This window comes from Pseudophryne corroboree, chromosome 10 (genome assembly GCF_028390025.1).
Source record: "Pseudophryne corroboree isolate aPseCor3 chromosome 10, aPseCor3.hap2, whole genome shotgun sequence".
Taxonomy (NCBI): domain Eukaryota; kingdom Metazoa; phylum Chordata; class Amphibia; order Anura; family Myobatrachidae; genus Pseudophryne; species Pseudophryne corroboree.
Genome location: NC_086453.1, coordinates 193,004,761 through 193,027,509, shown reverse-complemented (window position 1 = coordinate 193,027,509; position 22,749 = coordinate 193,004,761). Strand labels below are relative to the sequence as shown.

Below are 22,749 nucleotides of genomic sequence, written 5' to 3'. Positions count from 1 at the left end.
ATGATTCGTCCGCCCGCCAGGGCACCAAACGAGACGCCAACACGTGAGGCCGTCTGATGACGTGGCGGCTCTCCGCCATCACGTCCAAACAACACCTCTCACCATAGCAACCCGTGGGCGCTGACCCAAGCCGCTGCGGCCGTTGGGTCAGCGCCCACGGGTTGCTATGGTGAGGGGTGTTGTTTGGACGTGACGGCGGAGAGCCGCCACGTCATCAGACGGCGTCACATGTTGGCATCTCGTTTGGCGCCCTGGCGGGCGGACGAATCATTCACTAGCGGTGGGGGATATAATGTGAGAATTTTTACTGTATAACTTGTAATCCTGACGACAATCTTTGATTGAAACGTTGATTTGCTATACGGACTGTGGCTGTTTATTTACCCGTTTCTACAAGCTGTGAGTGCCGCTGTTTTACACTTCATATTTATCCATTCATGGTTATGAGGGCACCGGGCGCAGTTATTTAAAATTGTTGGAGTGCCGGACATATTCCCAGTATATATATATATATATATATATATATATATATATACACACACACACATACACACACACACACACACTACTCTCTCTCTGCGCTATTTGAGTATAACTAATGTGGTGATAAAGATTTGTGACTGGCAGCCTAATTCACCTAAGTTCCTTGCTAGGAGGAACTGACAAAATACATATAGAGGTTGAGTATCCCATATCCAAATATTCCGAAATACGGAATTTTTTGAGTGAGCGTGAGATAGTGAAAGCTTTGTTTTCTGATGGCTCAATGTACACAAACTTTGTTTAGTACAAAAAGTTATTAAAAATATTGTATTAAACGACCTTCAGGCTGTGTGTATAAGGTGTATATGAAACATAAATTAATTGTGTGAATGTCCACACACTTTGTTTAATGCACAAAGTTATTAAAAATATTGGCTAAAATTACCTTCAGGCTGTGTGTATAAGGTGTATATGAAACATAAATGCCTTCTGTGCTTAGATTTAGGTCCCATTGCCATGATATCTCATTATGGTATGCAATTATTCTAAAATACGGAAAAATCCGATATCCAAAATACCTCCGGTCCCAAGCATTTTGGATAAGGGATACTCAACCTGCACAACAATAGGTGAGCTGGCACTTGAGGGTTGAGTCAACACCCTGTGTTACAAAAGGCACTTATGATTCACACCTTTAAGAGTCAAAACATGGTGCAACATGTTCCATCATAAAATTTATTATATATACATAAAAACAAGTTCAAAGTCCATGGTTCATTTGTAAAAGGAGTAATAAGTCGCTCAAGCCTCAGTGTATTTCCGTTTAAGATGTTGTAGACAAATGTAGGTGAATCTCTACAGTCTCCTCTTTTTCCTCAATATATATTCAGAGGTGACATCATAAAGGAAGAACAATACCCAACGCGTTTCGTCTTATTATAAGACTTCATCAGGGGTACTTCTAAAAGCATAGGAACCCCATCTTATTAAAATATACATACAACTGTTTATAATAAAAATAAAAAAAAACATGAAGAGGAAATATTGCATACAGAGCAATGACATGCACGACAAAGCATAATTGAACAAGACAGAAGGAAAAAAGACCAAAAAAGTATATTTGGAGACATTATAATTACATGGAACATACCTTAACTGTATGGTAAGTATTTTCAAAAATAAGCGGATATGGATACCAGACACAGCGATATATAAAACCCTTCGTATCAGAGGGGCTTTCTATTTGAGTCGTCCGCCAATCCTAAGAATATATATTATATAATGTATCAGTACATATTCTAGTTTAACAGGAAACGGACTTAATAACCAATAATTTGAAGCACATACCTCATGGGTCACCTACTTGAAAGTGAAATCTAGATACTCAGGTGTAGCAGGAATTCACTTAGGTGAGAACCTGGTGTCACGATCCAGGTAATTCCTTATTAGTATTTACCTTCCAAATGCCTCCTGAGACTGTCCCAGCGTTCCAAGCCTGGATTCCATCTGCACTGTCTGTGTGCAGCACGCTGCATCTCATTGTCTCAAATCTCTTTACTGTGATTCTGTCAGCTTCATGGTTAAAGCTCACATTCAAGTTACAAACAATCTTTCCCTCCAAAAGCTAACATGGGCGCAGCCATGTTTTCCTAATCACATGTTACCTTTCAGCCTATCAGCTGCACTCTGCTCTCAGCCTGATTACCCAGCAGCTGCACTCTGGTCTCTGGTTAATCAGCCAGCCAATCCCTGCTTCCCAGCAGGTATAAATATCCTGTTCCTGGGGTGAAAAGATGTCAGTGCTTCAATTGTCTTCAGTGATTCCAGTGTACAGTCCTCCCATGGACTTTCTCTGCAGTACAGCCTGACAGTGTCTCATCATTACACCCTGTGACTGGCAGTTACCCAACACCGGCTTCCAGCTTCCAGCGGTGCTCTGCCCTGCCAGTAACCATCGGTGTTCCACCATCGATCTCCAGTAACCATCGGTGTTCCGCCATCGATCCCAAGTAACCATCGGTGTTCCACCATCGATCTCCAGTAACCATCTGTGCTCTGCCATCGATCTCCAGTAACCATTGGTGTTCCGCCATCGATCCCAAGTCACCATCGGTGTTCCGTCATGGATCCTAAGTCACCATCGGTGCTCCGTCATCGATTCCAAGTCACCATCGGTGCTCCGCCATCGATCTCCAGTAACCATCGGTGTTCTGCCATCGATCCCAAGTAACCATCGGTGTTCCACCATCGATCTCCAGTAACCATCGGTGCTCTGCCATCAATCTCCAGTAACCATTTGTGTTCCTTCATCGATTCCAAGTCACCATCGGTGCTCCGTCATCGATCCCAAGTCACCATCGGTGCTCCGCCATTGATCTGCAGTAACCATCGGTGTTCCGTCATCGATCCCAAGTAACCATCGGTGTTCCACCATCGATCTCCAGTAACCATCGGTGCTCTGCCATCGATCTCCAGTAACCATCGGTGTTCCTTCATCGATCCCAAGTCACCATCGGTGTTCCTTCATCGATCCCAAGTCACCATCGGTGCTCCATCATCGATCCCAAGTCACCATCGGTGCTCCATCGTTGATCCCAAGTAACCATCGGTGTTCCACCATCGATCTAAAATAACCATCGGTGTTCCGCCATCGATCCCAAGTAACCATCGGTGCTCCGCCATCGATCCCAAGTAACCATCGGTGCTCCGTCATCGATCCCAAGTTACCATCGATGCGCCATCATCGATCCCAAGTCATCATCGGTGCTCCGTCATCGATCCCAAATCACCATCGATGTCCTATCATCGATCTCAAGTCACCATCGGTTTTCTATCATCAGTATTCCTCTGAACTGTGTTTCCTATTACCAATACCAAGTCATCAGTATTCCTCTGAACTGTGTTTAATAAACTCTTTATACTTTTCACAAAGTTGTCTTGGTCACGCCTTCGGGCATTTGTTCTAAAGGTTCCCTGCATGTCCAAGAACCCTGTACTACCTCCCAGGTACACATATACCTCAGCCCCTACAACTGAGGCTTCCCCTGGTCAGCACCAGCCCTCAGTTTGTGACACCTGGTAATTTATATTAAAGGATAAATAAATATACCAATAGAGTATTCCAAAAGAGTTTTGCATGGAATAAACGAGTATAAAATATGTATTGTATTTCATTTTTTATTATATTTAGAAGGGATCAATCAGGATATTTATAGATGTCCATTCTGAATGAGTAATTATTAATTAAGCCCAATTGCAAAGTTATTGGTCTGTGTCTCCACATGGCCTCCCTAGGCACCACAGATGGATACTTATAATTTATAGAGGTCTATCATATTATGTATTACAAATCTGAGATTTTACAGTTTATAAGGAAAAAAAAATTTCAATAGCAACAATTAGTAAAAATTGCTTATACCCTATAGTATGTTACAATATTCATTTCCGGCTATATTCCCAACATTATTTTAACAATATTTTTGCCAACATTATTAAATTATAATCCTTGCTGACATGATACAAATTATGATCCTCTTCATAAAGAGTCTCATATGAACAAATCAAATGTTAAATGTGTCCTTATTACAAATGGTGCTCAACACTTAAATCTCAATACCATAATAGTAACCAATGTACCTCATCTTTAGTGGATCAGCAGTGATAGCCTGGTCTCTGAGTAATGAAACACTGATCCAGGACTACACCTTAATATAAGGAAAATTAGTGACATCATTTAAACTGACTACAGTGATTGGTGCCCTGGAAACCACAAATAAGTTCTTATCATTAACTAATTTAATAATGGTGCTCTAGAAAATGAGTACTAACCTTATAAAAACCTTCCTATTACTTTTTACTCCTAAAATATTAAGACTAGAGACAAAAAACACCTAATTAGAGTGAGTACCCATAATGCATTTTGGTGAATACTAAACTAGTGGGTTATAGTGTGTGATTGACAGCTTGTCCCTCCAATGGGTAAGTGGGAGACAGGTTATCATTTCAACATTAGTAAAAATGTGCCTAGAGATACTAAAAAAGCTTAAAAGACAATTGCCAGCGCGCTGAGAAGCTAGCGCGTACCCCGGGCTGGTCACTGCATCAGGCCAATCTATTCCCCATGTTCTAAATAGATATTACCATGCCGCTATGCGGGATTAGACGCTGATTAAATGTACCACAATTCAGACGGTAATGCATGCTTGCCTAGTGTTTGACCAGTATACATAAATGCACTATATATGTGTACCTTACTAATACCTATGTATATTATTAAAGGAGTGAAAACATAAGGATTATAAAATAAATAAATAAATAAAAAATAATGAAAAATAAAATATAAAAAATAAGCCCCAAATAGTGGCGCCCCCTGTGGTGTTTAGAGGCGCACAGCACCTTGTATTCCCAGGTGCTCTCCCATCCAAGTACTAACGAGGCCCAACACTGCTTAGCTTCCAAGATCAGATGAGATTGGGCATATCCAGTGTGGTGTGGCTGTAGATTGACACGAGTGATTATACTGGAGAATATCAGATATTAGATACTCTATAGCCGAGGAGATTAATTAGATAAACAATGGATCTCTATCGGAGATGTCCTCATCCATTATAATTTAGTATACGTATTTTATGGGCAGTAAATAACATGCATAAAAATGCACTGATTAATTGTACAGAAGGAATACCTATAATAACGTATATTGTAGGGTAGAGTGGTATTGTAATATGACGTGAATATCAAAGCGTAAAAAGGGGGTAATGGTGCCCCCTATATTATTTAGAGGCATTGACACAAATAAAAATATTATTAAATAATTTTTTACTACAACAATATAATGTATCAGATATTAATCACACTAAAGCAGAAAAGATTAATAAACTAAAATGGGTCTCTATTTGAGGGTACTATTCGCATGTAATTTATATTTGTTTTTTATGGACAGTAAAAATTCATCGATTATATAGAGGAAATACCTATGGTATTGTATAATGTAGGATAATATGACATTGTACTGTGAAATGGATGCCTATGCATAAATTTGTACTAAATAGTGGTGCCCCTGTGGTGTTTAAAGGCGCACAGCACCTTGTATTCCCAGGTGGTCTCCCATCCAAGTACTAACCAGGCCCAACACTGCTTAGTTTCCAAGATCAGATGAGATTGGGCATATCCAGTGAGGTGTGGCTGTAGATTGACAAGAGTGATTATACTGGAGAATATTTACCCACAGCAATAGAATGTGTCAATATTAAGACAGAGGAGGTAAATTTGATATACTAAAGGTAGATCTCTATTTGAAAGTATCCTAAACTAGTGTACTTAATACATAAATTCTGTGGACAATGTATAACATGCATACAGATGCATTAAATGTTTATAAGAATGGAGTACCTAAAATATTATATTTTGTTGGACGAGTTCACTTCTATAAAATTATAAAATTATAAAATGAATATCATTCACATATAGCTGGAAAATCCTACTCAGCTATCAATAATTCTTTTAGACCAAAGTTAAGGTATACATACCAAGGTGTATATTGGATATAATTAATCCTATCACAGCACTATCCATACATATAATTGGAGTAGAACCCCAATGGATAATAGTAAACAGAAATCAATAACCTTTTTTCAGAAAAATTATACATTTACTCATTCAAAATATTTAATGAAAATTATTTTACTGTATATCCATAGTTATAAATAGTAGCTAAAATGTAAATGGTGGAGACAAAATGATTTAGCCAATATAACTAACTTACTTAACTTACCACAAGTAAGTTATATTAGCTAAATAGTTTTGTCTCTTAGTCAGAACTCAGTGCTGGATTGTAGACATACAGATTACATTGCTGATTACATTGTTTTGACAATCAAATATTGATTGTTAAAAACACCTCTAAAATCTCTAATGCCCTATTACATATCTAAAATTTGACATCCATTGCCCAACATGTATTGAAGGTGTATAACCTATTACCAAAAAAGGCCATACAAGGCACCTAAGGATTTTTTTCAAACATAATCTCATAGAGACCAAGTTTCGGACATAATGGACATCCCTTCTGATTGAAAATATATAGATTTAACTCCCGATGAAGTCTCAGAGGAGACAAAAAGCATAGGGTTACTGTGTTCTAAAATCTACTTGGTGATACCATCACTATGAATTCTGCACTTCTATGAATGGTGAATTATCCACACTAAGGAAAAAAATATGTTATTTGATTTAACTATAAAGAATTGTACTAGCACTGTACTAACCCATTTTATTGTAATACATTATATTATGGTTTTTCAGTGTCAACAGATATTTTATGTGTTTTAATGGAGTGTTACAACTGAAGGATCCTCGACTTGAAAATCTATGTTCTCTGGAGGTCTTCTGGGCAGTGACCTCTGCACACTCCAGGTTGAGACTCGCCAGCAGGTCTTCTAGCCTATAATATCCGCTTTTCCCTTAAGACGTGATGCGCCTACCGATACTGGGATGCCACCAGGACTTACACCATGGGCAGTAGTATGAACTCAACCCGGAGTGACCTGAATCAATGCCGGTGAGGACAAAACCTAACAGTACAGAGAAGTGACCCAAAGGAAAAGATAAGAGAATAAGATGTCAGGAAAAAATAAGAAGAACAAAGAGGTTAGATAGAAGGGCCTCTGGCAGGGGCAAGACAAGTAAATACAAGAACAGAAGAGTTTAGGACTACAGGGAGCACATATTATACTAAGGACTCTGAACCTATTGGTGGAGCTATAGGTTACAGAGGTAACTCTCCTACAGTTTTTAGTCTTTCTATCAGAAATATATATAGTAAATCCATTCTCACACGCTTACAAAGTAGCACCACACAGTAGAACCCCTGTTAGTGGGAACCAGGAGAAAATTTGAAAAACAAGAAAACCAGAGACCGCAATGACTTTAAATGCAATTGTCCATATAAAAGTCCATATGATTATAGTGTCCATCTGTAGTTCCATCGAGGCTTGATTATTTTCCAGAATGGTGATTGTATTCAATGAAGCTTAACAACCGGTGGTATACAACGGATAAGAACTGGTAGCATGGAAGATACCATCTAAAAAGTGGGGAGCGTAAGACCTGCAGTATAGTGTGGTTCCTTGCCAGGGGCTGCAGAATTAAATGCATTGATCAATACATGAACTAAAACTCTACTGTTTATTATTTTTACTTAATGTAGCGAGTGCAGAGCCATTATGATTTCAATATACAGTATATATAATCTAAGGGAGCCCAGCAATATCACTATATGGGGCCCAAGATCTCTCTTGTTGGCCCTGGGAGGGGGGGCTTGGATAATGAGTTTCACCACCTCTCCAGGACCACTTTAAGCCCTGGTTGTAGCAGAATGCAGGAGAGAGTGAGATTTGTGAGAGGTCGGGGAGTGAGTACAATGTATTGGTGTGAGTGCCAGAGGAGAGAGATGGTGACAGTGAGTGAGAGTAAAGGTCCATACACACGGAGCGATATAGCTGAGCGATTTTGACTATTTATTTATTATTTATTTATTAGTCAAAATCGCTCAGAAAGTTAGTGCATATCGCTCGGTGTGTACACAGCCAGCGATAGCGATGCGCGTCCCCGCCAGGTTGCTGTCGCTGCTAAAAATAGACTGTGCAGGCAAGTCAATTTTGGCTAGGTCGCTGGAAAAGAAAAAGCATCCCCTTGCTTAAATGAGTTAGCCAAAATCGCCCATAGCCAAAATCGTTGGTAAAGTTAGTCCAAATCGCTGTAAAAGTTAGTCAAAATCTCCTACTGCCAGTTCAAGGGAAAACGCTCAGTCAGAATCTCTCATAGTTAAAATCTCTCCATGTGTACCTGTATGCACCTTAACGGTAGAACAATTTTTAATAAATAAGTTAGATGAAAAATAACTCAGACAATGCTGGGTACAACATATGGTTTAGTTATGTGAAACACTCCAATTATTGTATATTATTTAGTTCAGTAATACACAATCTATGCTATGTATAGAGTCGATCCTACCATTAGCCAAGGTGCGCGGCCATGTACAGCGACACACTATGGAATCTACTGTACATTTGCTTAACAAAAGAAAATTACGCTTGGCCCATCCCTTGCTATATATCAAATAATGCCTTTAAAAATATTTAAAAAAAACAGTCAAACAGGCTCAAAAATGCTCAAGTTTCCCAGTCTGCGTCATATTTTAGATGAACAGACTCAGTGAGAATAACAGTCAGGATGAAAAACAAACCTAAAATAATCTGTTTAACAAATTAATGATTAACTGCTCTTCATTATGAGACTCCCACAGTATCATTTTCTGCAGTAAAGAGATAGCTTCCTGCTGGCGGAGCTGCTTGGCAAGGAGACATGCTGTCATTGATTACACTGTGCAGTGCTCTGTATACTTACTGTACAAGTAGGAAAAAACATGCCAGACACCTTTCACCAAGATGACAAAGATTTCTGTTGATGAAAATATTTTTAATAACGTGTGTGCAATGAAATAAAGTGTTTGCTGGTGGATGACTTTCCACTTACCTTAAAAATGTCTAAGAGATGTTTACAGATTCTGCAGCTTTTTGCTATCGCATGCAGCAATTAAAATGACACAGATTGTCATATCAAAGTCCAGAGCTGATTATTTAATGTACTAGATCAGAGTAACATCCTGATATGCTTCCTCTGGAGGAGAAACCATTACTGGAAGCATATCTGTTATGCTGTGAACAGCAGGAGAATGACAACACAGCTGCATGAGCAATTTTGGAAAGAGGGTCATATTACTTGTGCCCCATTTACAGGGAGGTTAACAATGCAGAACGTTGTTTGACAGCCTTGTGAAGCCAGCAAGAAACTGGCATGGTTTTTTTCTGCATGGTAAGTGACAATGGTTTATATCAGGAATGGCTGGGCAACCTTTGGCACTTCAGCTGTTGATGTAGCACGCCTCCACTGATTAGCAGGGGCTAGTTTATATACAGTGTATAGCATTCCTATGTCCTGCAGAACTCTTAGCCTCTTCTAGGAAGGCCATCACAGCTGTGACTCGGAGTCAGCAGTAGCCTACAGTTCACAGTGAGAATGCAAATATTAGTGTGTGGAGGTAAAAACAAAGGCACCAAACAGTGAAAGAATTAATAGTAGGCCCAATATTTCTAACCAATGCACAGAACAGATATAGTTCGTGATAAAGACTTATCAAGGTTGCAGATATCAAAAATTATCTTAAGCTTTAATTAATGAAAAAAGAGGACCAAAATCCCAAGATAAGGCCATGTGGATGCTGGGGTGCTAGTCTAGAATACTGACTAAAGTTTCTTTACGCATTGGTGATGTGAGACTGACAGGACAAGAGAAGGTCCCAGTTTACCCTAGCGTATGGGAATGGGTCACAGTCTATAGCAATGAATGAACAATGTCTGTAGGTTATGGCAATATAAAACAATAATGAGCTTATTGGTACTGTAATTCTATATATTTTTGTATACACTGTACTTTGGTGAAGGCTGGGGCCATAAGTCTCAGCAGCGATGACAGAGGCAGGACGAATAAAACCCAAAGTGGCCTAAAGGGACATAGGGGTCTATTTACTAAGCCTTGGATGGAGATAAAGTACCGGCCAATCAGCTCCTAACTACCATGTTACAGGCTGGGTTTGAAAAATGTCAGTTAGGAGCTGATTGGCTGGTACTTTATCTCTGTCTACTTTATCTTCATCCAAGGCTTAGTAAATAGACCTCATAATACCTAAATCCAGGGCTGTCACTGGTCACATGATATCAGAAATGGGGCTGCAGTGATGGGTATTCCTGGGCAGTGACTTGGAAGTTGCTTGAAGTGAAAGCAAAAAAGTCCATCTTGTGAGCGTGTGAGGGGAGGGTAATGGGCATGTCAGTCAAAGGTGCACAGCCAAATCCACAGAGGTGCTAGTAGTCTTCCCTTCTCATACATACACTCAGAATAGCATGGAATTTAAGCTACATATTCATGACACTCCCATGCGACAGTTCTGTGCGATTGCATTCTTGCTGCCCAGATCCTGCTGTGAAATGCCCATTCCACTCACTATTTGTATCCATTCAAATAGACCCATCTGACCACACTATGGGGCACATGCAATTGCGGTCGAATTCCGGCTGGAATTCGACCGTTTTTTAATTCGACACAATTCGACAGTCAGACAACCTGCCGCCGGGACCCGAATTCGACATATTCAATAAAAAACGGATTCGACAGTCCCGCTGTCGAAAAACGGACCAATTGACGGATATGTGCATCCTGGATTCAACTTTTTGGACGGCACAAAAGTGTTTAAAAAAAACCAGAAAAAAATTGCGTGGGGTCCCCCCTCCTAAGCATAACCAGCGTCAGGCTCTTTGAACCGGTCCTGGTTGTAAAAATACGGGGGGGAAATTGAGATGGGATCCCCCGTATTTTTACAACCAGCACCGGGCTCTGCGTCCGGTCCTGGTGCAAAAAATACGGGGGACAAAAAGCGTAGGGGTCCCCCGTATTTTTAACACCAGCATCGGGCTTCACTAGTCAGAGAGATAATGCCACAGCTGGGGGACACTTTTATATCGGTCCCTGCGGCCCTGGCATTAAATCACTAACTAGTTACCCATGGCCGGGGTACCCTGGAGGAGTGGGGACCCCTTAAATCAAGGGGTCCCCCCCTCCAGCCACCCAAGGGCCAGGGGTGAAGCCCGAGGCTGTCCCCCCCATCCAAGGGCTGCGGATGGGGGGCTGATAGCCTTGTGTCAAATAAAAGAGTATTGCTTTTTGTAGCAGAACTACAAGTCCCAGCAAGCCTCCCCGCAAGCTGGTACTTGGAGAACCACAAGTACCAGCATGCGGGGGAAATGGGCCCGCTGGTACCTGTAGTTCTACTGCAAAAAAACAAAACAAATAAAAACAGTACACGCACACCGTGAAAGTAAAACTTTATTACATACATGCACGCCGACACACACATACTTACCTATGTTCACATGAGGTTCGGTCCACTTCTCCAAGTAGAATCCACGGTGTACCCGAAAATAAAATTATACTCACCAAAATCCAGTGTATCTCCGTCCTCTTCTTTTTTGTAATCCACGTACTTGGCAAAAAAAGAAAACGCATTTACCCGGACCACGCATTGAAGATAATGGAGCGGCATAGTGCTATGCGCTGTCTGACAGCTCAGACGCGCACAGCCAATCAGGAGAGTGCCACGACGTGGCGCTCCCTGAGTGGCTGAAGGGACCCTCTGTGACAGGAGTCACGTGGGGTCCCAGCATTCAGGGAAAGGGGTCCCATGTGTAAACATGGGACCCCTTTCAGTGCGTGGTCCGGGTAATGTGTTTTTTTTTTGCCAAGTAAGTGGATTACAAAACAGAAGAGGACAGATCTACACTGGATTTTGGTGAGTATAATTTTATTTTCAGGTACACCGTGGATTCTACTTGGAGAAATGGACCGAACCTTGTGTCAACATAGGTAAGTATGTGTGTGTCGGTATGCATGTATGTAATAAAGTTTTACTTTCACGGTGTCTGTGTACTGTTTTTATTTGGGTATCTTTTTTGCAGTAGAACTACAGGTACCAGCGGGCCCGTTTCCCACCGCATGCTGGTACTTGTGGTTCTCCAAGTACCAGCTTGCGGGGGAGGCTTGCTGGGACTTGTAGTAATGCTACAAAAACAATATTCTTTTATTTGACACAAGGCTATCAGCCCCCCATCCGCAGCCCTTGGATGGGGGGGACAGCCCCGGGCTTCATCCCTGGCCCTTGCGTGGCTGGAGGGGGGGAACCCCTTGATTTAAGGGGTCCCCACTCCTCCAGGGTACCCCAGCCAGGGGTGACTAGTTGGGGATTTAATGCCACGGCCGCAGGGACCAGTATAAAAGTGTCCCCCGGCTGTGGCATTATCTCTCCAGCTAGTGGAGCCCGGTGCTGGTGTTAAAAATACGGGGGACCCCTACGCTTTTTATCCCCCCCATATTTTTTGCACCAGGACCGGACGCAGAGCCCGGTGCTGGTTGTAAAAATACGGGGGATCCCCTGTCAATTTTCCCCCCGTATTTTTACAACCAGGACCGGCTCAAAGAGCCCGAGGCTGGTTATGCTTAGGAGGGGGGACCCCGCGCATTTTTTTTCATGATTTTTAACCCATTCCCACCCCTTCCCACTGAAAAAACATGCTCTGATCTCTTCATATTATTTTAGTCAGTAAAAAAACAAAAAAATATTCTTTTAAAAAATATATAAATAATACTTGTGGCTCCTAATAGACAAAGCAAGTAGATAATCCCTTCTAATATAAATAGATATGCTATTAGCAACAAAAAAAACACACAAAAAAACATGTTTTTAAATTTTTTTATTAGATTCCGCCAGCAAAATGAGGCGGACTGAAATTGACGAAATGACTGTCGAAAAGCACTGTTGTCGAATCGACATTCTTCAATTGAATATACTTTTGTTGAAAAGCCGCATTTTTACCATTGCAGACATGTCGAATTTAACAACTGTCGAATTTCAAAAAGTCGAATCTGAAACGTCCGTTTTTTTGTCGAAAAGTACTGTATTGCATTGTCAATTTTTTTTTGTGTCGAAAATGCCTCATTTTTTTCGACATATGCGGCAATTCGACCGCAATTGCATATCCCCCTATGAGTTTGCTTCCAACTGGGGTCTGACCTGCTGGCTGCTGCAGTCCCTGTCATGCATACAGGTGATATTTAATATTTGGGGTTAATTCCTGAAAACAGGTGTTTCCAGGGATTAAGCTACAAATATTCAACAATAAATAGACCCCTAAGTCTGGGAAACTGCTATACACAGGAACTTTTACTTTACTTGTAGTCACTTAACTGACACAATCGCATTTGATACCATTCACATTCATCCCCCGGCTGATACTAAGGAAATTTATTATGCTCATGTATGGGATGGATTTCTTCCTGCTATTCTGGCCCCATGCAGTGTTGTAGCGGTCTGTGACTGCCAACGGCACTGCAGAAACCATGGGCCAGAACCCAGAACGGCACTCTACAGTGCATGCTCCTGTACTAAAAGAGCAAGGAGGTGATGTTCAGTTCCTCCAGAGCAATACTAGGCTGATCTCTGAGATCACGCTCAATGATGAACAGTCATCCTCCCCCTTCCCCAACTTATGCTCCTCTGCGCTCTGCATTAGGAGCAGAGCCGTAACTAGAATTTTTGGTGCCCTGTGCCAGAAAGAGAATTGTCTCCACCACCACCCATTTTTCGAGTAGGTACACATGTCTTTGTGGGGAAGAGAAATGACAAAAGTAGACACACAGCCTCTCTATACCAAATTCATCCTTTATCCTGCCATGTACAGTATGGCACAGCTTGAAATCTCATAGACTATGAGATTTACAGTACAGTAGCCATGCTTTGTGATTTTTCTTAAGTTGCTTCTTTAATATGTACTTTATACATATTCTACTGTATTATGGCAAACAAAATTGTTGGGTGTACAGTAGGCTGGTCTGTAAATATACTGTACAGTAAGTCAGTTTCCAAAGAAACACTGTTCAATACTGTACATCAGGGATGGGGAACCCTCGGTCCTCCAGCTGTTGTTGAACTACACATCCCAGCATGCCCTGCAACAGTTTTAGGATGGCCAAATAGCAAAAGCATGCTGGTATGTGTAGTTCAACAACAGCTGGAGGACCGAAGGTTACCTATCCGTGCTGTACATTGTGAAGTAAAAAAAATTAAATAAATGGATCAGTAAAGAAAATGCTCAATGTACAGTCCTGTACAGGACTGTACATGTACTGTATCTGTACATGTCATTTTTACATTATTTTCCACAGGAAATGTATATTAGAGGTATACTGTATACAGTAAATGTACTGTACTACAGTAAGTCGCACAGGCAGTTCCTGCTAAATCATATGATACAGTACAGTATGTGACATGCTTATATTCTGTGTATAATTTCGAAATACAGTACTGTACTACACTTAGGGGTGAATTCAAATGTTTGAAAGTTGGTTGGGTGTCTGTTTTTTCCTGTCTATTAGGTAGGAAAAAAACAGACACCAAACTGACTGTTAATACAATTGAATATCCCCCTTACAGTACTAATGTACAGTATACTGTAAAGATTTTTTTTTATTACAAACACACACATGCATCCCAGATGCAAATGCATGTACTATACAGTAGAGATGAGCGGGTTCGGTTTCTCTGAATCCGAACCCGCACGAACTTCATGTTTTTTTTCACGGGTCCGAGCGACTCGGATCTTCCCGCCTTGCTCGGTTAACCCGAGCGCGCCCGAACGTCATCATGACGCTGTCGGATTCTCGCGAGACTCGGATTCTATATAAGGAGCCGCGCGTTGCCGCCATTTTCACACGTGCATTGAGATTGATAGGGAGAGGACGTGGCTGGCGTCCTCTCCATTTAGATTAGAAGAGAGAGAGAGAGAGAGAGATTGACCTGATTTACTGGAGCTTAGGAGTACTGTAGAAGTGTAGAGAGTGCAGAGTTTACTAGTGACTGACCACAGTGACCACCAGACAGTGCAGTTTTATTTAATATATCCGTTCTCTGCCTGAAAAAAACGATACACACAGTGACTCAGTCACATACTAGAGATGAGCGCCTGAAATTTTTCGGGTTTTGTGTTTTGGTTTTGGGTTCGGTTCCGCGGCCGTGTTTTGGGTTCGAACGCGTTTTGGCAAAACCTCACCGAATTATTTTTGTCGGATTCGGGTGTGTTTTGGATTCGGGTGTTTTTTTCAAAAAACCCTAAAAAACAGCTTAAATCATAGAATTTGGGGGTAATTTTGATCCCAAAGTATTATTAACCTCAAAAAACATAATTTACACTCATTTTCAGCCTATTCTGAACACATCACACCTCACAATATTATTTTTAGTCCTAAAATTTGCACCGAGGTCGCTGTGTGAGTAAGATAAGCGACCCTAGTGGCCGACACAAACACCGGGCCCATCTAGGAGTGGCACTGCAGTGTCACGCAGGATGTCCCTTCCAAAAAACCCTCCCCAAACAGCACATGACGCAAAGAAAAAAAGAGGCGCAATGAGGTAGCTGTGTGAGTAAGATTAGCGACCCTAGTGGCCGACACAAACACCGGGCCCATCTAGGAGTGGCACTGCAGTGTCACGCAGGATGGCCCTTCCAAAAAACCCTCCCCAAACAGCACATGACGCAAAGAAAAAAAGAGGCGCAATGAGGTAGCTGTGTGAGTAAGATTAGCGACCCTAGTGGCCGACACAAACACCGGGCCCATCTAGGAGTGGCACTGCAGTGTCACGCAGGATGGCCCTTCCAAAAAACCCTCCCCAAACAGCACATGACGCAAAGAAAAAAAGAGGCGCAATGAGGTAGCTGACTGTGTGAGTAAGATTAGCGACCCTAGTGGCCGACACAAACACCGGGCACATCTAGGAGTGGCACTGCAGTGTCACGCAGGATGTCCCTTCCAAAAAACCCTCCCCAAACAGCACATGACGCAAAGAAAAAAAGAGGCGCAATGAGGTAGCTGTGTGAGTAAGATTAGCGACCCTAGTGGCCGACACAAACACCGGGCCCATCTAGGAGTGGCACTGCAGTGTCACGCAGGATGTCCCTTCCAAAAAACCCTCCCCAATCAGCACATGATGCAAAGAAAAAGAAAAGAAAAAAGAGGTGCAAGATGGAATTATCCTTGGGCCCTCCCACCCACCCTTATGTTGTATAAACAAAACAGGACATGCACACTTTAACCAACCCATCATTTCAGTGACAGGGTCTGCCACACGACTGTGACTGATATGACGGGTTGGTTTGGACCCCCCCCCAAAAAAGAAGCAATTAATCTCTCCTTGCACAAACTGGCTCTACAGAGGCAAGATGTCCACCTCATCTTCACCCTCCGATATATCACCGTGTACATCCCCCTCCTCACAGATTATCAATTCGTCCCCACTGGAATCCACCATCTCAGCTCCCTGTGTACTTTGTGGAGGCAATTGCTGCTGGTCAATGTCTCCGCGGAGGAATTGATTATAATTCATTTTAATGAACATCATCTTCTCCACATTTTCTGGATGTAACCTCGTACGCCGATTGCTGACAAGGTGAGCGGCGGCACTAAACACTCTTTCGGAGTACACACTTGTGGGAGGGCAACTTAGGTAGAATAAAGCCAGTTTGTGCAAGGGCCTCCAAATTGCCTCTTTTTCCTGCCAGTATAAGTACGGACTGTGTGACGTGCCTACTTGGATGCGGTCACTCATATAATCCTCCACCATTCTATCAATGTTGAGAGAATCATATGCAGTGACAGTAGACGACATGTTTGTAATCGTTGTCAGGTCCTTCAGTCCGGACCAGATGTCAGCATCAGCAGTCGCTCCAGACTGCCCTGCATCACCGCCAGCGGGTGGGCTCGGAATTCTGAGCCTTTTCCTCGCACCCCCAGTTGCGGGAGAATGTGAAGGAGGAGATGTTGACAGGTCGCGTTCCGCTTGACTTGACAATTTTGTCACCAGCAGGTCTTTCAACCCCAGCAGACCTGTGTCTGCCGGAAAGAGAGATCCAAGGTAGGCTTTAAATCTAGGATCGAGCACGGTGGCCAAAATGTAGTGCTCTGATTTCAACAGATTGACCACCCGTGAATCCTTGTTAAGCGAATTAAGGGCTGCATCCACAAGTCCCACATGCCTAGCGGAATCGCTCCGTGTTAGCTCCTTCTTCAATGCCTCCAGCTTCTTCTGCAAAAGCCTGATGAGGGGAATGACCTGACTCAGGCTGGCAGTGTCTGAACTGACTTCACGTGTGGCAAGTTCAAAGGGCATCAGAACCTTGCACAACGTTGAAATCATTCTCCACTGCACTTGAGACAGGTGCATTCCATCTCCTATATCGTGCTCAATTGTATAGGCTTGAATGGCCTTTTGCTGCTCCTCCAACCTCTGAAGCATATAGAGGGTTGAATTCCACCTCGTTACCACTTCTTGCTTCAGATGATGGCAGGGCAGGTTCAGTAGTTTTTGGTGGTGCTCCAGTCTTCTGTACGTGGTGCCTGTACGCCGAAAGTGTCCCGCAATTTTTCTGGCCACCGACAGCATCTCTTGCACGCCCCTGTCGTTTTTTAAAAAATTCTGCACCACCAAATTCAAGGTATGTGCAAAACATGGGACGTGCTGGAATTTGCCCATATTTAATGCACACACAATATTGCTGGCGTTGTCCGATGCCACAAATCCACAGGAGAGTCCAATTGGGGTAAGCCATTCCGCGATGATCTTCCTCAGTTGCCGTAAGAGGTTTTCAGCTGTGTGCGTATTCTGGAAAGCGGTGATACAAAGCGTAGCCTGCCTAGGAAAGAGTTGGCGTTTGCGAGATGCTGCTACTGGTGCCGCCGCTGCTGTTCTTGCGGCGGGAGTCCATACATCTACCCAGTGGGCTGTCACAGTCATATAGTCCTGACCCTGCCCTGCTCCACTTGTCCACATGTCCGTGGTTAAGTGGACATTGGGTACAACTGCATTTTTTAGGACACTGGTGAGTCTTTTTCTGACGTCCGTGTACATTCTCGGTATCGCCTGCCTAGAGAAGTGGAACCTAGATGGTATTTGGTAACGGGGGCACACTGCCTCAATAAATTGTCTAGTTCCCTGTGAACTAACGGCGGATACCGGACGCACGTCTAACACCAACATAGTTGTCAAGGACTCAGTTATCCGCTTTGCAGTAGGATGACTGCTGTGATATTTCATCTTCCTCGCAAAGGACTGTTGAACAGTCAATTGCTTACTGGAAGTAGTACAAGTGGGCTTACGACTTCCCCTCTGGGATGACCATCGACTCCCAGCGGCAACAACAGCAGCGCCAGCAGCAGTAGGCGTTACACGCAAGGATGCATCGGAGGAATCCCAGGCAGGAAAGGACTCGTCAGACTTGCCAGTGACATGGCCTGCAGGACTATTGGCATTCCTGGGGAAGGAGGAAATTGACACTGAGGGAGTTGGTGGGGTGGTTTGCGTGAGCTTGGTTACAAGAGGAAGGGATTTACTGGTCAGTGGACTGCTTCCGCTGTCACCCAAAGTTTTTGAACTTGTCACTGACTTATTATGAATGCGCTGCAGGTGACGTATAAGGGAGGATGTTCCGAGGTGGTTAACGTCCTTACCCCTACTTATTACAGCTTGACAAAGGGAACACACGGCTTGACACCTGTTGTCCGCATTTCTGGTGAAATACCTCCACACCGAAGAGCTGATTTTTTTGGTATTTTCACCTGGCATGTCAACGGCCATATTCCTCCCACGGACAACAGGTGTCTCCCCGGGTGCCTGACTTAAACAAACCACCTCACCATCAGAATCCTCCTGGTCAATTTCCTCCCCAGCGCCAGCAACACCCATATCCTCCTCATCCTGGTGTACTTCAACACTGACATCTTCAATCTGACTATCAGGAACTGGACTGCGGGTGCTCCTTCCAGCACTTGCAGGGGGCGTGCAAATAGTGGAAGGCGCATGCTCTTCACGTCCAGTGTTGGGAAGGTCAGGCATCGCAAACGACACAATTGGACTCTCCTTGTGGATTTGGGATTTCAAAGAACGCACAGTTCTTTGCGGTGCTTTTGCCAGCTTGAGTCTTTTCAGTTTTCTAGCGAGAGGCTGAGTGCTTCCATCCTCATGTGAAGCTGAACCACTAGCCATGAACATAGGCCAGGGCCTCAGCCGTTCCTTGCCACTCCGTGTGGTAAATGGCATATTGGCAAGTTTACGCTTCTCCTCCGACAATTTTATTTTAGGTTTTGGAGTCCTTTTTTTTCTGATATTTGGTGTTTTGGATTTGACATGCTCTGTACTATGACATTGGGCATCGGCCTTGGCAGACGACGTTGCTGGCATTTCATCGTCTCGGCCATGACTAGTGGCAGCAGCTTCAGCACGAGGTGGAAGTGGATCTTGATCTTTCCCTAATTTTGGAACCTCAACTTTTTTGTTCTCCATATTTTATAGGCAGAACTAAAAGGCACCTCAGGTAAACAATGGAGATGGATGGATTGGATAGTTTACTAGTATACAATTATGGACGGACTGCCACGGTTAGGTGGTATAAAAAAACCACGGTTAGGTGGTATATATTATAATAATAATACAATTATGGATGGACGGACTGCCTGCCGACTGCCGACACAGAGGTAGCCACAGCCGTGAACTACCGCACTGTACACTGGTTGATAAAGAGATAGTAGTATACTCGTAACAACTAGTATGACACTATGACGACGGTATAAAGAATGGAAAAAAAACCACGGTTAGGTGGTATATATTATAATAATAATACAATTATGGATGGACGGACTGCCTGCCGACTGCCGACACAGAGGTAGCCACAGCCGTGAACTACCGCACTGTACACTGGTTGATAAAGAGATAGTAGTATACTCGTAACAACTAGTATGACACTATGACGACGGTATAAAGAATGGAAAAAAAACCACGGTTAGGTGGTATATATTATAATAATAATACAATTATGGATGGACGGACTGCCTGCCGACTGCCGACACAGAGGTAGCCACAGCCGTGAACTACCGCACTGTACACTGGTTGATAAAGAGATAGTAGTATACTCGTAACAACTAGTATGACACTATGACGACGGTATAAAGAATGGAAAAAAAACCACGGTTAGGTGGTATATATTATAATAATAATACAATTATGGATGGACGGACTGCCTGCCGACTGCCGACACTGAGGTAGCCACAGCCGTGAACTACCGCACTGTACACTGGTTGATAAAGAGATAGTAGTATACTCGTAACAACTAGTATGACACTATGACGACGGTATAAAGAATGAAAAAAAAAACCACGGTTAGGTGGTATATATTATAATAATAATACAATTATGGATGGACGGACTGCCTGCCGACTGCCGACACAGAGGTAGCCACAGCCGTGAACTACCGCACTGTACACTGGTTGATAAAGAGATAGTAGTATACTCGTAACAACTAGTATGACACTATGACGACGGTATAAAGAATGGGAAAAAAACCACGGTTAGGTGGTATATATTATAATAATAATACAATTATGGATGGACGGACTGCCTGCCGACTGCCGACACAGAGGTAGCCACAGCCGTGAACTACCGCACTGTACACTGGTTGATAAAGAGATAGTAGTATACTCGTAACAACTAGTATGACACTATGACGACGGTATAAAGAATGGAAAAAAAACCACGGTTAGGTGGTATATATTATAATAATAATACAATTATGGATGGACGGACTGCCTGCCGACTGCCGACACAGAGGTAGCCACAGCCGTGAACTACCGCACTGTACACTGGTTGATAAAGAGATAGTAGTATACTCGTAACAACTAGTATGACACTATGACGACGGTATAAAGAATGGAAAAAAAACCACGGTTAGGTGGTATATATTATAATAATAATACAATTATGGATGGACGGACTGCCTGCCGACTGCCGACACAGAGGTAGCCACAGCCGTGAACTACCGCACTGTACACTGGTTGATAAAGAGATAGTAGTATACTCGTAACAACTAGTATGACACTATGACGACGGTATAAAGAATGGAAAAAAAACCACGGTTAGGTGGTATATATTATAATAATAATACAATTATGGATGGACGGACTGCCTGCCGACTGCCGACACAGAGGTAGCCACAGCCGTGAACTACCGCACTGTACACTGGTTGATAAAGAGATAGTAGTATACTCGTAACAACTAGTATGACACTATGACGGTATAAAGAAAGAAAAAAAAATACCACGGTTAGGTGGTATATATTGTAATACAATTATGGATGGACGGACTGCCTGCCGAGTTCCGACTGCCGACACAGAGGTAGCCACAGCCGTGAACTACCGCACTGTACTGTGTCTGCTGCTAATATAGACTGGTTGATAAAGAGATAGTATACAATACATACAACAATGAATATACTACTATACTGGTGGTCAGGCACTGTGGTCACCACTAGTCACACTGGCAGTGGCACTCCTGCAGCAAAAGTGTGCACTGTTTAATTTTAAATTAATATAATATTATGTACTCCTGGGGGCTCCTGCTATAACAACCTGCAGTGCTCCCCAGTCTCCCCCACAATTATTATAAGCTTTGCCTTTTATACATTGATGTGCAGCACACTGGGCTGAGCTGAGTGCACACAGACTGAGTCACACTGTGTGACTGGCTGCTGCTGTGTATCGTTTTTTTTCAGGCAGAGAACGGATATAGCAGAGAACGGATATATATTAAAATAAATAAAAGTTAACTAACAACAACTGCACTGGTCACTGTGGTAAACTCTGTCTGACTCTGCACAATCTCTCTCTCTCTTCTAATCTAATTTCTAATGGAGAGGACGCCAGCCACGTCCTCTCCCTATCAATCTCAATGCACGTGTGAAAATGGCGGCGACGCGCGGCTCCTTATATAGAATCCGAGTCTCGCGAGAATCCGACAGCGTCATGATGACGTTCGGGCGCGCTCGGGTTAACCGAGCAAGGCGGGAGGATCCGAGTCTGCTCGGACCCGTGAAAAAAACATGAAGTTCGTGCGGGTTCGGTTTCAGAGAAACCGAACCCGCTCATCTCTATCACATACCATATCTGTGTGCACTGCTCAGCCCAGTGTGCTGCATCATCTATGTATATATATCTGACTGTGCTCAGCTCACACAGCTTATAATTGTGGGGGAGACTGGGGAGCACTGCAGTGCCAGTTAATAGTTATAGGTTATAGCAGGAGCCAGGAGTACATATTATATTAAAATTAAACAGTGCACACTTTTGCTGCAGGAGTGCCACTGCCAGTGTGACTGACCAGTGACCTGACCACACTGACCACCAGTATAGTTAGTTAGTAGTATACTATATTGTGTGATTGCCTGAAAAAGTTAAACACTCGTCGTGTGATTTCACTTGTGTGGTGGTTTTTTTTTAATTCTATAAAAAACTCATTCTGCTGACAGACAGTGTCCAGCAGGTCCGTCATTATATAATATATACCTGTCCGGCTGCAGTAGTGATATATATATATTTTTTATATCATTATTTATCATCCGTCGCAGCAGACACAGTACGGTAGTTCACGGCTGTAGCTACCTCTGTGTCGGCACTCGGCAGTCCGTCCATAATTGTATACCACCTACCCGAGGTTTTTTTTTCTTTCTTCTTTATACATACATACTACTACATCTCTTTATCAACCAGTCTATATTAGCA

The 22,749-nt window shown here is 42.9% G+C and overlaps 1 long non-coding RNA gene and 2 pseudogenes across 1 annotated transcript in view; 1 reads left to right on the top strand and 2 right to left on the bottom strand.

Annotated features, from left to right (window-relative positions):
• Window positions 1-4,866: 4,866 nt before the first annotated feature.
• On the bottom strand, window positions 4,867-4,985 carry LOC134967251 (5S ribosomal RNA; annotated as a pseudogene).
• Window positions 4,986-5,556: 571 nt separating this feature from the next.
• Window positions 5,557-5,675, bottom strand: LOC134968089 (5S ribosomal RNA; annotated as a pseudogene).
• A 3,498-nt stretch (window positions 5,676-9,173) lies between these two features.
• The window catches only part of LOC134965414 (uncharacterized), a 56,565-nt gene continuing 42,989 nt past the window's right edge, over window positions 9,174-22,749 (top strand). The window contains exon 1 of the long non-coding RNA XR_010188347.1: window positions 9,174-9,357. This is a non-coding gene — a long non-coding RNA (uncharacterized LOC134965414). The remainder of the gene's footprint in view (window positions 9,358-22,749) is intronic.